Raw genomic sequence first — 14,008 nt, forward strand, 5'->3', positions numbered from 1 at the left:
TTACATAGAGGGATAAAGGGCGAGTCAGGTCAGGGAGATGTAAAGCTGGGGCCTTAAGGAGAGCCTGTTGGAGCCTCTGAAAGGGCTTGGCAACAGATTTGAGAAGAGGTTCGTGGGTGGGGCCTAACACTGCCTCGTATAAGGGTCGAGAGAGGAGGGAAAAGGAAGGAACCCAGGAACGTAAAAAGCTAGCCATTCCTAGGAATGATAAAATCTCTTCCTTTGTAGAAGGAACAGTTAAAGACTGAATCAGATTCTTTCTATCTAAGGTAATAGTGAGTTGGGGTAATTGTTAATTCCAAATAAGTAACCTGAGGAGTAGACAGTTTAACTTTAGAAGGTGAGACCCTGTAGCCTCAACTGGAAAGGAAATTTAGAAGAGCAGAGGTGTCTGCTTGGCTAATCTCTAGAGATGGGCTACAGACAAGGACGTCATCTACCTAAAGAAAAATTTTAGATCTAGGAAGAGATAAAGAAAGTAAGTCAGAAGCTAGAGCCTGGCCAAATAAGTGTGGGCTGTCTCGGAATCCCTGAGGTAGAACAGTCCAGGTAAGTTGGGTAGAAAAGTGGGTGTCAGGATCTGTCCAGGTAAAGGCAAATATGTTCTGTGACCGGGTGTCAAGAGGGATAGAGAAAAATGAGTCCTTTAGATCTAAGACTGAGAAATGAGAAGTTCCTGAGGGGATAGTAGAAAGAAGTGTGTAAGGATTAGCTACGGCAGGATGGAGAGGAACCACTGCAGCATTAATGTGCCTGAGGTCTTGAACCAGGCAATAGGTACCATTAAACCTTCTTAACTGCTAGTATAGGGTGTTGAAAGGAGAAGAAGTGGGAGGAAGGAGTTTTTCCTTAAGAGGTCAGAAATGATAGGCTTAAGTCCCCTGAGGCTCTGGAGAGAGAGAGGGTATTGAGCTTGGGTGATGTATCTGGTAGGATCCAGTAACTGGATGACAACAGTAGAATGATGTCTAACAACAGAGGGGTTCTGGACGTCCCAAACTCTGGGGTCCACCTGAGAAGCTGGTAGAGGAAATAACATGTTAGTGTTAGTAGGTTGACTGGCTAGAAGGAGAAGTAGGGGAACTGCTGGAGAGCTTGGGTTCAGGCGAGTGGGGGGAGCAAAAGAAATTGAAGCCCCCAACTTAACTAAAAGATCTCTTCCTAATAAGGGAACGGGAGAAGTTGGCACTACCAAAAAGGAATGGGTGAAGGGTATATTTCTAAAAGTGCAGCTAAGTGGTGGGGTCTGATGAGGAAGGTAAGGCTGTCCTCCTATCCCGACTATGGGAAGATGCGAGGGTGAAGTGGAACCCCAGAACTCCACCAGGACCGAGTAAGTGGCCCCGGTATCCAGAAGGAAAGAGATGGGCCTCCCATATACCACGATAGTTACCCGGGGCTCCCTGCTGGTGATGGGCGAGGTCGGGTCGAGGGAGCTCGGGCCCCTTCATTCATCCATAGCCAAGCCTAGGAGGTCAGTTGGAGGGGTTTCTGGATGGGATGGCCCTCTGTTCTGCGGGACACGAGGGCAATCGATGGCCCAATGTCCCTCACGATGACACCTAGGACATGGTCCTTTTGGCTTGTGGGGGGTGGGGCAAGTTTTTGCCCAGTGACCTAGTTGACTACATCTATAGCAGGGAGCTGGTGGTACCTGAGCCTTGGAAAACCAGGGGCCTGGGGTGGTAGCTGGAGCTGGTCGGACAGCTTTTGCCAGCATGTGGTACTTTTGTTTTCGGGCCTTTTCATCTTTCTCATGGTATACCTTGAAGGTCAGCGCCAGCGCCTGTGGAGTTAGGGGCCCCCTCTCCAAGTGCCTAAGTTTAGCTCTTATGTCGGGGTAGCTCTGGGAAAAGAAATAAGTCATTAAAAGTTGCTTACCTTCTGGATTCTCTGGATCTAGATTAGTGTATTGTAATAAAGCTTTCGTGAGGTATTCTAAAAACTGAGATGGATTTTCCTGTTTGTCCTGGACAACCTCTTGGAGTTTTTAAAAATTTATTGGCTTTAAGGCTGCCTTTCTGAGACCAGCCAGAAGGCATGTAACAAACCTGTCTCTGGCTAAAATACCAGCTGTGGAATTGTAATTCCATTGAGGGTCCTGGTCAGGCACTGTCTCAGATCCAATTGGATAGCTTCTGTCTGTCTGGTGAATTTCGTCTGCATGCGTTTTTGCCTCTTCCCAAACTCTCCTGTGTTCAACAGGAAGTAAATTGTTAGTAAGAATCATATGAAAATCTGGAAAGTCAAGCTGTAAGATTGCGTAATGTACTGAAACTCTTTAATAAAGTTAGAGAAGTTAGAAGTATAAGAACCCAGTCTACTTTCTATTTGAGAAAGTTCGCTCAACAAGAAAGGAACATGTACTCTAACCAGACCATCAGTTCCAGCCACTTCCCTCAGAGGAAGGACTGGCGCTGGGTCAGGTGTCCCCAGAGGAGAAGAACTTGGGCGTTTGGCTATAGCCTTAGAATGCATAATCGGAGGGGTAAAGGTTGGCGCCAGTTCAAGGTGTTTGGAGTAACCTGTAGCTGGCACAGAGGGAAAGGAGGGATCTGGGGAGGTCGGGTTGGAGGACTCCTAGACCTGGTGAGAAGAAGAGACCGAGGCTGCAGTTTAGGATTTTGCAGTCTCAAAATGTCTGTGGCGGGTGGGTGGTGACTCATCAGCGGGGTCAAAGGTAACACCATCTAGCAGAGGGTGGGTAGGTTTCATGGCTAGGAGAAGCCGAGATGGGGAGCAGGCAGCGCAAAGAGAAGGCTTAGATCGGAGATGGATAAAGGCCTGAACGTATAGGATTTGGTCCCATTTACCGGATTGCTGACAGTATGTATTAAGATCCCTTAAAACAATTGGATCTAGGGTGCCATTAGGTGGCCATTTGGAATTATTGTCTAGCTTATATTGAGTCCAGACTTTATTACAGAGGTTTATTAGTTTTGACCGCCTCAAATTGTGCGTTAGTTTCAGAGACTTGAGATTTTCCAGAAGACATCCCAGTGGGGTGCCTGGAGGTACTGCCGACGAAGACAATTTATTCCCCATCGGGTGAGTGGGATGTTGAATACAAATCCAGCGTCCTGGAAGAGTAGTAACAACAGAAATGCAGCTAAGCTAAAGAGCCTAGGCTGTCTCGAAGGCCTTTAGGAGCTGGGGTGTTCACTCCGGAAGAAGTGCCCCGCCTGGGCCAGGACTTTGTCTGCAGCTGTAAAAGCCAATGGGGGATTTTAGGGTCACTTCTGGATTAGGGTACACCCTAGGGTTAAGTGTCCTATCATGAGTGTTAGCTGGAGAGGCAAATCTTAGCTCCAGAAAAGGTTGGCCAGATCCCTTCTGCAGTTAAGATTCCCTCCAGCCAACCGAAGCACCTTACCAATAAGCCGCTGGTGTTTGCTAAGGGTGTGCAGTCCAATAGCCGGGAGCGTGGAACTGTCTGGTCTAGTGGCCAGAGACAACCCACCCATGTGGCAAGCCGTTGCGCTGTGTCTCAGGTGATGAAGCCCATGAGTCTCAGGTTGTGCGGCGGCGGCGGCATAGCAGAAGCGATGGCGGGGGCAGCAGTGGACAACGGCGGGGGTATCCTGTTCTTGGCAGTTGTAGGCAGGATCTCCTGGCTGGGCTCACCAAAATGTTGGTTTTTCTGCGTAAAGGTCTGCCTGCCTACTCTGCGGCACAGGTCACCTGTCTGCGAGGGCCGCGGGGATGCAGTGGAGACGTGGGCCGCAATGAGATACACCAGGCCAAACAGTTCTACGTGGGGCTTTAAGATGGGGAAAGGGAGAGCAGGCGGGAAAAAGGAAGGAAAAGAAAGAGAGAAAAAAGAGGGAGGGGGAGAAATGCTGCCCAGTTATATACGGGTGATGATGTCATTACAGGTAAAGGTGGGCCATTGAATTCTGGGTATATGGCGGCTGTTGCCTTGGCAACAGACCTATACACTGTCCTAATTGTGGTCTGTATGATGTCACAGGCCTCGCAGGTCTCGGTACCTGCAGTTTGCCTATTGGAGGGGTGCATGTGACCAGGGGCTAGCATCTCATTCAGTCTTTCTCCCTTGAAGCACTCAGAGGAGGACGCTCTGGGGCTGGGCAGAGGACTTCACATGTAATCCTGACGTTCTCAGTTCAGCCCTAGAACCAATGTGGTGGAAGGAGAGAACCAACTACCACACGGACACTCACACACCAACACTCACACACCAACACTCACACACCAACAAAGAAAATGCTTATTCAGAAAAGGGTATGCCTGCCCACCAGGATTTAATACGGCACCCCCACTTGGCGGACGTGCGTGTGCATGTGTGTGTGCATTCGTGTGTTTGTGTGTGTGTGCGTGCATGCGTGTGCACTCGTGTCCGTGTCCTCTAGTAAGCTCTTACAAGGCCTTCCCTGTGCTGTCTGCATTTTCAGCCTCCATAGCAGACACCATCTCCTACAGCGACGGCAAGATTAAGGGAGCTGAGGCTGTACGAAGAAAAGCCATTGGCTGAGAGGCCCCCCTGAGAATCCCAGGATGCCAGGGCAGCACCAGACTGTGTCCTTCCAGCCTACCTCATCTCCCTTTCTTCAGAGCAGGTCACTGCCTCTGAAGCCTACAGTTAATGTGCACTTAATTCTGCCAAGAGATGGCACTCATTTGGAAGCAGTTAAAATATGTCACTCTGTCAGCCTGGCAAATGAAGCCGGAAATCAGCGGTGATGGTGGACTGAGCAAAGAATCCTGAAACCCTAAAACCCACGCTGCATGAGACTCCACCCCTTCCGGTGATGATGATGATGATGACGGTGGTGGTGGTGAAGTTCAGAGGAACAGGGCAACTTCCTAGGCAGCTCTCAGAAGAAACTAGGCCTCAGGTCAGGGCCCCATCCCCGCTGCAGGCTCCCTCTAAGTAGCTGTTCCCTGAGAACAGTCTCCTCACGCCTCATTGGCGCCTGTGGGATATTTAGGTGACAGCAGAATCACGGACGGCTTCTTCAGACAGCTGGCTTGCAGAGGATGACGTTTGCACCGAGCTTGCTCGGCCTCAGGAAGCCAGGACTGTGGCCAAGCACCAAGGACCACCACTGGGACGGGGCTGCTTGAGTTCCCATGCGAAGGGCAGGCAGATGCTGGCAGCGCCTACTCACAGATGGAGACCTTGAACCTGAGAGGTGCAGGAAGCCCCAGTCCTGCTTCTAACGCCGAAGGGCCGGGGGCGTCCGAGGGCTGCTCCAGACCTCTTCCAGCGGCCTCTGCTGCCATTTCCAGTGTTGGGGTGTCTTCGAAGAGCTTGTTTCCCTGGACTAAACATATCTCTCGCTATTCTGATGTTTGTTGTGGAAAGAGGTAGAGGAGACTGGCTGGCGTGTGGACAGGCTCTCTCTGACGGTCACTGGGAAGGAGTGGTGTCAGAGCTGTGAAGATGGCGTATGCTGTCACTTGTGAATTTTCTCTTCTTGTGGTAGACTGGCTACACTTGTGGCTGCCCCGTGTCCAAAATGTCTGCACCTGTGCTCAGTTCCTCTGTGGTGCGGAGTGCTGACTCAGGGGACAGGGAGGGGGGGGTCCTGGCTCATGTTCCTGCTGCACCTGCTGTCTCTGTGGACTGCAGGGTCCTGTGAGAAGCCGATGCAAACTCCCTGTGTGTCCTTATTTCTGGGGGGCATAGCAGGTCCCTTGCCCTTGTCGATGACGCTGATTGTAACCTGGGGCTTATGCCTTTGAGGACATTTTTGGCTTTGATGCTGCCCCACCTGCCCACCTACTTCTCCGGTGGTCGGTCATCTGTGCATCTTGCTCCCAAGAGAAACCGGCTTTGCAGAAGCACACAGGCTCCAAGGGTACACGAACTGCCTAGACTCAGTCTAAGACAGATCTTGCCCAAGCTGAGAAAGAGGTTGGCACAGGCAGGTCAAAGTCCAGGCTGGGTGATGAGACCGTGGGCTTGGCTAGGCTGGTCCCACTGGCCAGGCTGGCTGGAGAATTTACATCGCCCGCCTGGGAGGGCGCGTCCATGCACCCCGGGGTGTGGGGCACCCTAAAGTCTTGGGGAGCACAGGAGACACCGAGTTAGAGCGAGGGAGAGGGGAGCTGGGCTCATGGCTGTACTGGCACTAAAAGACAGGTGCAGCTCGACCCCAGTCCATTTTCCACTACATTGAAAGACAGGCAACAGGCGCTCTGAGGCAGAAGCCTCTATGGATGTAGCTACCGCCCTTGCTTGGCATTCACACGTGCCAGGCGGCCCCTGCTCCAACTGAGCTGTGCCCTCAAGGCTCTGAGTTGCAGATTGGGGCCCAGGTGGCGCTCAGAACACTCTTATAGCACCGCCTAGTGTGTACAGCGGGAACTGTAGTCCACCCTCACTACAGACAGGATTCCCAGAGCATTCCTACCAACCCAAGACGGCAGCAGTGAGATACTGGATTTAAGTAAAATAACAACAGAAACAAACGAGGCTCTGGGAGGTGAATTTTCCAAAACCAGCTGCTAAGCTTCAGAGCCAGACCGGAAAACTGCTCCGAACACTGGACAACTTTCTTTTCCTACTTCCCACTACGAAGGAGGGTAGACGTCTTTCTGAACTACAATCAAACACCACTATCTTCCATATGGAAGCTGTTGTTCATAAGTTCATTTATGAACTATCAAGATATGCAAGACTTCTTGGCGGGCCCCATGGGCACAAGGAAGGTACCAGTTCTTCTCCAGGGAGCCGCTGGGTAGGCAGACTTTAAGCGAGCACACACAACTTCAGATGGCAGGGAGACTCGGGTAGACGTGACTGGGCTGGGGAGGACTTTCAGAATTTGTCTGTCTGGGATTCTCTGTGCTCTCTGCTCGTATCTGGGCGGGCTCTGCTGGCTTCCACTGCTCAGGCAGAAACCTGAAGACGCAAGGATCGTAGGCCTGATGATAAACGGTGCCCACTGGCTGTGACCTCGATCCCAGGCCTCATGCTGGAGCCCTGAGCCACCACAGAAGCAGCCAAGGACTGCCATGCTGTGAGGAAACCCAGGAAGACATAGAAGCCGTTCTAGTCCACAGTCCCAACTGGAGACCTCTCCAGATGGTCCAGCTCCTGGTCCTTGGGGGCAGCGTGCCCAGTGGCCTCTGTGTCACCTGCCTGTGCCCTCTCCAGCTGCTAAGTCCATGCCATATGCCCCCTCATTTCCCTTCCCAGGCTGCTCCTCAACCGTGGAGACAGTATCAAGGCCTGAATGGTCTCCTCTAGAACATCTCTCCGATGCTCTCTCTCTTCCCAAAACGTGTCACCAATACCTTAGAGGAGTGGGTCGTGTGTCACAAACACTGTGGAATGTTTACTACCTGGATGGGGGGACAGATCCTGGGAACAGACCAGGAAGTCAGAGAAAATACTTTCTCGGAGAGGCGAGAGGAGCAGGAGAACACAGGAGAACACCAAGACAAACAGCTGGATGAAGAAACCCGTCTCTGCCCTCTAAGTGCAACTCACTTGAGGACTGATTTCAGTATCAAGCCCAGAGCTGGCATGGCTGTAAGCCGGCCTCTGTCAGTCACGCAGAACTTTAGCAAATTAAGTCAGCTAATGTCCTGATGGTGCCAGGAGACAGGAATTATTATTGTTAGCACCATTGTTGTTGTCATCTTCATCATCATCATCATCACCATCTCACTCCACGCCACCACCATCTCTACCATCACCATCATCATTTTTACAGCATGAGGAATGTGAATCATGGAAGGATTAAATAAATAAATAAATAAATAAATAAATAAATAAATAAATAAAATTAATCAATTAAACAAAGTCTTAAGTTCCCACAGGACAGAACCTTGACACTTTTAGCCTCGGTATCAGCCAGTGAACTTTTAACTGAAAGATTCTGTCACTGAAATGGAAAAGATTGATCTTTTCTGTCGTATTCTGTCAGCTAGGTTCGCTGATATAAAATCCCCGAGCCGGATTGACTTGTAAGGCAGGACAGTTTGTTGCCGCTCCTTGTTTCAGAGCGCACAGAACATCACGGTGGAGCATGCCGCAGGGGAACCGTCTCAGCTCACGGGGTCTGGAGGGTCGCACTTGGGAGGTGGAGGCAAGTGGGCCTTGTTTGAGGGTAGAGGAGTACGTAGTCAGACCCCGTCTCAAACAACCCAAACCACCAAACAGAAAACCTAAAACCCCAACCATGACATCGCTTCCCCGTGAGACGTCGCCTCCGCCTCCACCTCTATCACAGCACCCGCGCAGGGCTCGGTCATCACTAGACCATGCCTTTCGGAAAACACCATGCTCTGGTCAGTCGCCTAAGCCTGGGTGAGTCAAAGCCCGGCTCTAACTCTTTCAGTTTTACAATCCAGGATAGGTCATGGCTTGTTTTAACTTGGGGAGAGTTTTCTGCGCCTATGAAGTACAGGCCATCTAATCTTTGGGGGACTTGGATTCCTTCCACTGCAGGGGGGAAAATGGATTCAAAGACACGAAGCCACATAAGGTACTGCTTTGTGACTCAGTGGGACTCCCCGTGGGAAGTTTATCTTCGGAAGGCGGATCTCTCTTCCCATTGGCGCATTCTATTTGGATCCAGGGAGGAAAGAACGGGGATCTTGATGTGGTGTCAATTCCATTTTCAGACCAACTTCAAGCGTAGGCGGGCCAGGTGCACAGTCGTTCCTGTGCTTTGGCGCCACCTGCTGGAGACAGAAGGCGCGGCCGCTTAAGGCCCAGGAAGGTTGCGTTACCTTGTGGACAGACATCTAAACCCCCCACAGTCAGCTGTTGCCGTCAGTGAGGGCTCTGGAAAGGTTGAAGCTCCAGCTTCATCATTTACCATCACTCCGAGGCCGTTGGAAGGGAAATCACCTCTCTTTGCCCCTGTGTAGCCGTACGCTTTGGATTGGCATGGTTCTCACTCCCTGAGTTGTTCAAAGGTCTGAGATTCTTCAGCTGAGCAATTAAGGTGCCTGGAATACAGTGAGTGCTGTGCATTGTGGGAGCAAGTGGCGGGGCTAAGCTGCCCCCCTCATGTGAGCCAGGAAGCAGGGGTCCCAACCTCCTCAAGCCCCGCCTGGCCAAGGTCCCTTCCACAATGCTCCACTTCCCATAGGTCTACCACTTCTCTGTGGTACCGCGGGAGAAGATGCAGACTACAGCCCATTCCAACTAAGAGGAGAAAGCAGCTTCTCCCTCCGAGTGCCTTCGCTCTCACGCCCGGCCCGGCTAGACTCCGTTTCCCTGCCTGACATTTCCCTGGAGCGCGCTTCCTCAATTCCAGCAGGACAGAGCCTCCCACACCGCTGCGCCAAGAAGCCGTCCCTGACCGTTACCCTCTCAGGGCTCGGTCAAACACCCTCCGACTACAGCGTTATTTCTTCTCTAAGAATTTATTACTTTCCCAACTATAGGTTACACATTAACTTGTTGATTTCTTTTTCTTAAACATTTGTTTTAGCTGGGTGGTGGTGGCACACATCTTTAATCCCAGCACTTGGGAGGCAGAGGCAGGCGGATTTCTGAGTTCGAGGCCAGCCTGGACTACAGAGTGAGTTCCAGGACAGCCAGGGCTACACAGAAAAACCCTGTCTCGAAACAAACAAACAAAAAAACCAAACAAAAAACCCATTTGTTTTATTCACGAGTATGTGTCCGTGTCCGTGTGTATAATGTATGTATGTGTGTATCCGTGTGTGTGTGTGTGTGTAGGTATGTGCATGTTGAGTGCAGGCATCTGTGGAAGTCAGAGGCATCAGATCCCCCAGGAATCGAGTTAATGCAGATGAGAGATGCCTGATGTAACCGGGAACAGAACTCAGGTCCTCTACAAGAGCAGGACTCAGTTACATATTTATGGAGCCTCCATTCACCCACCTGTAAAATGGGGTTAAAAGTACTTACTTCCCAGAGTAATTGTGGGAATTAAAGGAAGCAGTAGCTAGCAGGGCACTCACAAACTGCCAGTGTTCCTAAGTGAGTCTCAGAAGAACAGGCCTTTGTGTGTTTGCTTCACCAGAACACGCAGCAGGAAGCTACGCCTGCTTCCTGGTTGGCATGTCAAAAAATATATATAAATGAACAAATGTAGTTGTTATTATTGTAGACAAACACATGAGTGAATTAGTCAGCATTCTCTAGAGTCGTAGAACTTATGGAATGTCTCTATATATTGAGGGAATTTATTGTGATGTCTTAGAGTGCGCAGTCTAACTAACCCAACTGTGGGCAGCTGTGGATGGGAAGTCCAAGGATCTAGTAGTTGCTCAGTGCACAAGGCTAGTTTGAGCTGGTCTTCTGTAGAGGTAGGTTCCAACAGATGTGCTGGCGAGTCAGAGCAAGTAGGTACAGAAGAGTGAGTCTTACCTCTTCCAAAGTTCTCATGAAAGCCTCCAGCAGAAGGTGTGGCCCAGATTAAAGTGTGTGCCACCATGCCTGGATCTGGGACTTGTTTTGTCCCAGGCTGATCTTGAATTTAGAGATCTCCTTGCCTCAGTCTCCTGGGATGAAAGGCGTGTTCTACCTTGCCCTGGCCTAAGCTTTTCATGGCCACTATGCCTCAAGATCTCCACATCAAGATCCAGGGGAGAAACTTATGTTTTCCAGCCTTAAGATATGGATCACAGGTGAGCCCTCCAATTCTGGATCGTAGTTCATTCCAGATGTAGTCAAGGTGACAACCAGGAAGAGCCACCAGAGTGAGGAAATATAAGTTACCATGAAGAAAGCTTTTCTTTTGACTCTTTGTAAAAATACATTACCCGATATTCTCTGCCGGCGGGAGTCATGAGCTCTGCCCTATGATCAGTAAGTAGAAGACCCTGGGCCTTTAGTCTTTTTGGTTCCTTTTCTTTCTCTTTCATTGACTATTCGAGACAGTAGAGCAAAATGGGAGGCCTGCAGGGCACCCCGGCACAGGTGACCGCCATAGCAGTCGGCCCAACTCTCTTTAGTTTTTCCAAGTCTAAGAAAAATCTCTCTTAGCATTTGGGGGAGTTTTTTTGGTTTATTCATTTTTAGAGTGGAAGGAAAACAATATTAGATTTTTTCATCGTCTTCTTAGCCCTCTTGACCTAGAGATCCAGCACCCTATAATTAATATCCTTTCTTAGATTTCTGGGTAATACCTCCTGAGCCCTGTGCAGGTTTCACCAGACCCAAAGGCTCACAGGCAGAGAGGAAATCCCTTCTCTAAAAACACCCAAGATAGAGCTGTAGCCCTGTGGTCTCCCGAGCACTCTGTACTTAGAACATGCAAATGCAAGTTGGATCTTGTGTGGACTTCCCAGCAACAGTGTGACTCTGAGCAAGCTTTGCTGTTCCCATCTGTAAAGTGGGACCGAGCCAACCAAGAGAAGGATCTGAACAAAGAACTCAGGAAGGGAAAAGCTGACAGGACTAGACGCTCCAATACCTCTAAATAACCCGGGACGGGAGGAAGTCGCCAGAGCTCGGCATTCCGACCAAGCAGGAGGTTGCTGGGTGGAGCATGGCAGAGGTCGGGAGGTGATCTTCCCTCCTTTATAACAGATCCAAGTGCTAAGTCAGAACCTGCAGTGTAAGGAAGAAGGTTATTCCACATCTCTTAACTCTCTTTACAGACTCAGGGAGATCTAGTAACAAACATACATCTGACTAACACAACAAATGTAAACTTAGCAACTGCCTCTCTTTCAATTGTTTCTTTGTCTCTTGTTAAGTTCCAATGATTTTTTAAAAAATTATGTATGCATGTGTATGTATATATGTATGTATATATATGTATATATATATATATGATCTTGTAACAAATATTCATGGCTAACACAACAAATGTGAACTTAGCAACTACCTCTGTTTCAATGATTTCTTTGCCTCTTAAGCTCCAATGATTTTTAAATTATCTATCATATTCATAGACCAAAGCCCATTTTTCTGCTCTTCCTTGCCTTCCCTTCCCTTTTCTTTCCCTCCCTGCATCCTTCCCTGATTCCTGTTTTCCTTCCTTCCTGTCTTCTTCTCTCCAGACTGGTCTGTGATACCTCTCCCTTCAGGTTTGTGGCATTGTGGAGTACAGGTTAAATTTGCATTTAAGGGCCAGGATGCAGTTGGTAGAACACTTGTCCAGGGCTTGCCTTGGGTTTGATGCCCTGCACGGCCCAGACTGGGTGTAGTGTCACATCTGAGATGACAAATCTTTTAAGTTCAGACTCCATCTTAGAGAACCTGACCTAAGTTTGAACTCAGGTAAACTAACAGGTTGGTACCTAGCATTAGTTTCCAAGTTACCCCACAACAAAACCCAAACCTAGCTCCAGTCTCTAGGCTAATCCCCAACAAGACCAGCGCCTCCAGGTTATTCTCCCAACAAACCTGCACCCCAGGTTACAAGCCCACTCCCTGCCTAACCAATGCAGAAGGGAGCAGAAGTTATGCTATGACTCCTAGCACCAGCCAATTATGGTAAAGGCCACAGTAGCTTTCCAATTAGATGCTTGCACACGTACTCCCTGCTTGCTGCTTACTATAAAGCCTTCCCTGGATAGTCATTTGGGGTTCTCCACCAACAAAGCCATCCAGTGAGACTGCTGGGCGTTGGGGGTGGAGGGTGGGCCGAGCTAGCTCCTGCTGTGAGTTGCATCCTGTGTCTGTTTTGGGGATCACTAACATTCCCTAGCACAACACCTCTAACCCCAGCGCACATGCTGGAGGGGCAGGAGTTCCCGGCCAGCCTCTGTCAAGTGTGCAGGGTTAGAGTAGCCCAGCACACTCTCTCCGGAAAAGAAAAATATGCTGCAATTTTATGACATGAGGGCCATTTTTTTTTTTCAAAAATCGTAACTAGCTCTCTAGCCCTTGAGCTGGGGTTGGAGAGACAAAGCTCTACGTTCAAAGGTCAACAGCTAACGGAGAGCAGAGCTGACGGTGCCAAAGCCAGCTTGGGTAACCCTCTATGGTAGGGTTTCTCAAGCTGAGAGTCGCGACCCTCCTGCAAAGGTCCAACCGGTCTTTCATACCGTGGAGATATCAGATATTCTGCATATCGCATATTGCATTAAGATTCATAACGATAGCAAACTTACAGTTATGAGGTAGCAACAAAAGTTATTTTATGGCTAGAGGGTACCACAACGTGATGAACTGTATTAAAGGGTCACCCATTGGGAAGGTTGAGAACCACTGCTTACGGCCACTCCTTATGCACGGAAGGGACCTTGCTGTCTCACTCTCCCACTCCGTCCACGTGGCCTAGCGCACACAAGGGACTCTGTGTGTTCCGTATGTGCTCACACGTGTGTGCTGGTACTACATTGTTAGCAGTTGCAAACTCTGCAGGGTTTGAGAACTTAACTCCGACGTCAACGGACCGGCCCACGCTCCCAGGTTGATGTGTGAGCCTGTGTGTGCAGACGCTTCCAGGTTGTCTCTGACCACAGAACACGCTTGCTGCCAGGCCTTCTCGTGTCATTTCAAAAGCTGCTGGTTGGCTGTGCAATAGCAGGAACACAAAAGGGCCTCTTGAGGTGACAAAACAGGAAAGCGAGGCAATCCGGGTGGCGGCCAGATACTTCCGGATATGGGTACCACCTGCCCCAACCACACCCAGCAAGGCACTATCCCAGGAGGGTACACAGTTTGGAGAAGGAGGAGGGGGGAGGAGGAGGAGGAGGAGCAGGAGGAGCAGGAGCAGGAGGAGGAAAGGAAGAGGAGGGAGTTAGTGCGCAGAGCCACCAGAGGAGGAAAAGCAAAGAGGTTCGTGAAGCAGGGTGAAGGCCTCAGCTAAGGGGGCGTGGCTAACGGAGTCAAGGGTGGACTGGTGGGAAGCTGAGGCAGAGGGGGCGGGGCCTGCCTTCTCGGAGATGCAGATGCAGTGGGTTCTACATTTGGTGGGTCAGCTGTTGCGTAATGGGCATCTACTGACCCTGGGAGGGATTCTGGAGAATGTCGCTGTAGACTTAGAGAGTCTGTCCCCTGCTTGTTCACAGCTTTCACTTCCTTTGTAGGTTCTGTAGCTTGGGGGTCCAAAGAGAGTGTGTGACGCAATTGCCATATTCTTGAGCATCTATTTTAGCT

The sequence above is a fragment of the Apodemus sylvaticus genome, chromosome 12 (genome assembly GCF_947179515.1).
Source record: "Apodemus sylvaticus chromosome 12, mApoSyl1.1, whole genome shotgun sequence".
Classification (NCBI taxonomy): Eukaryota; Metazoa; Chordata; class Mammalia; order Rodentia; family Muridae; genus Apodemus; species Apodemus sylvaticus.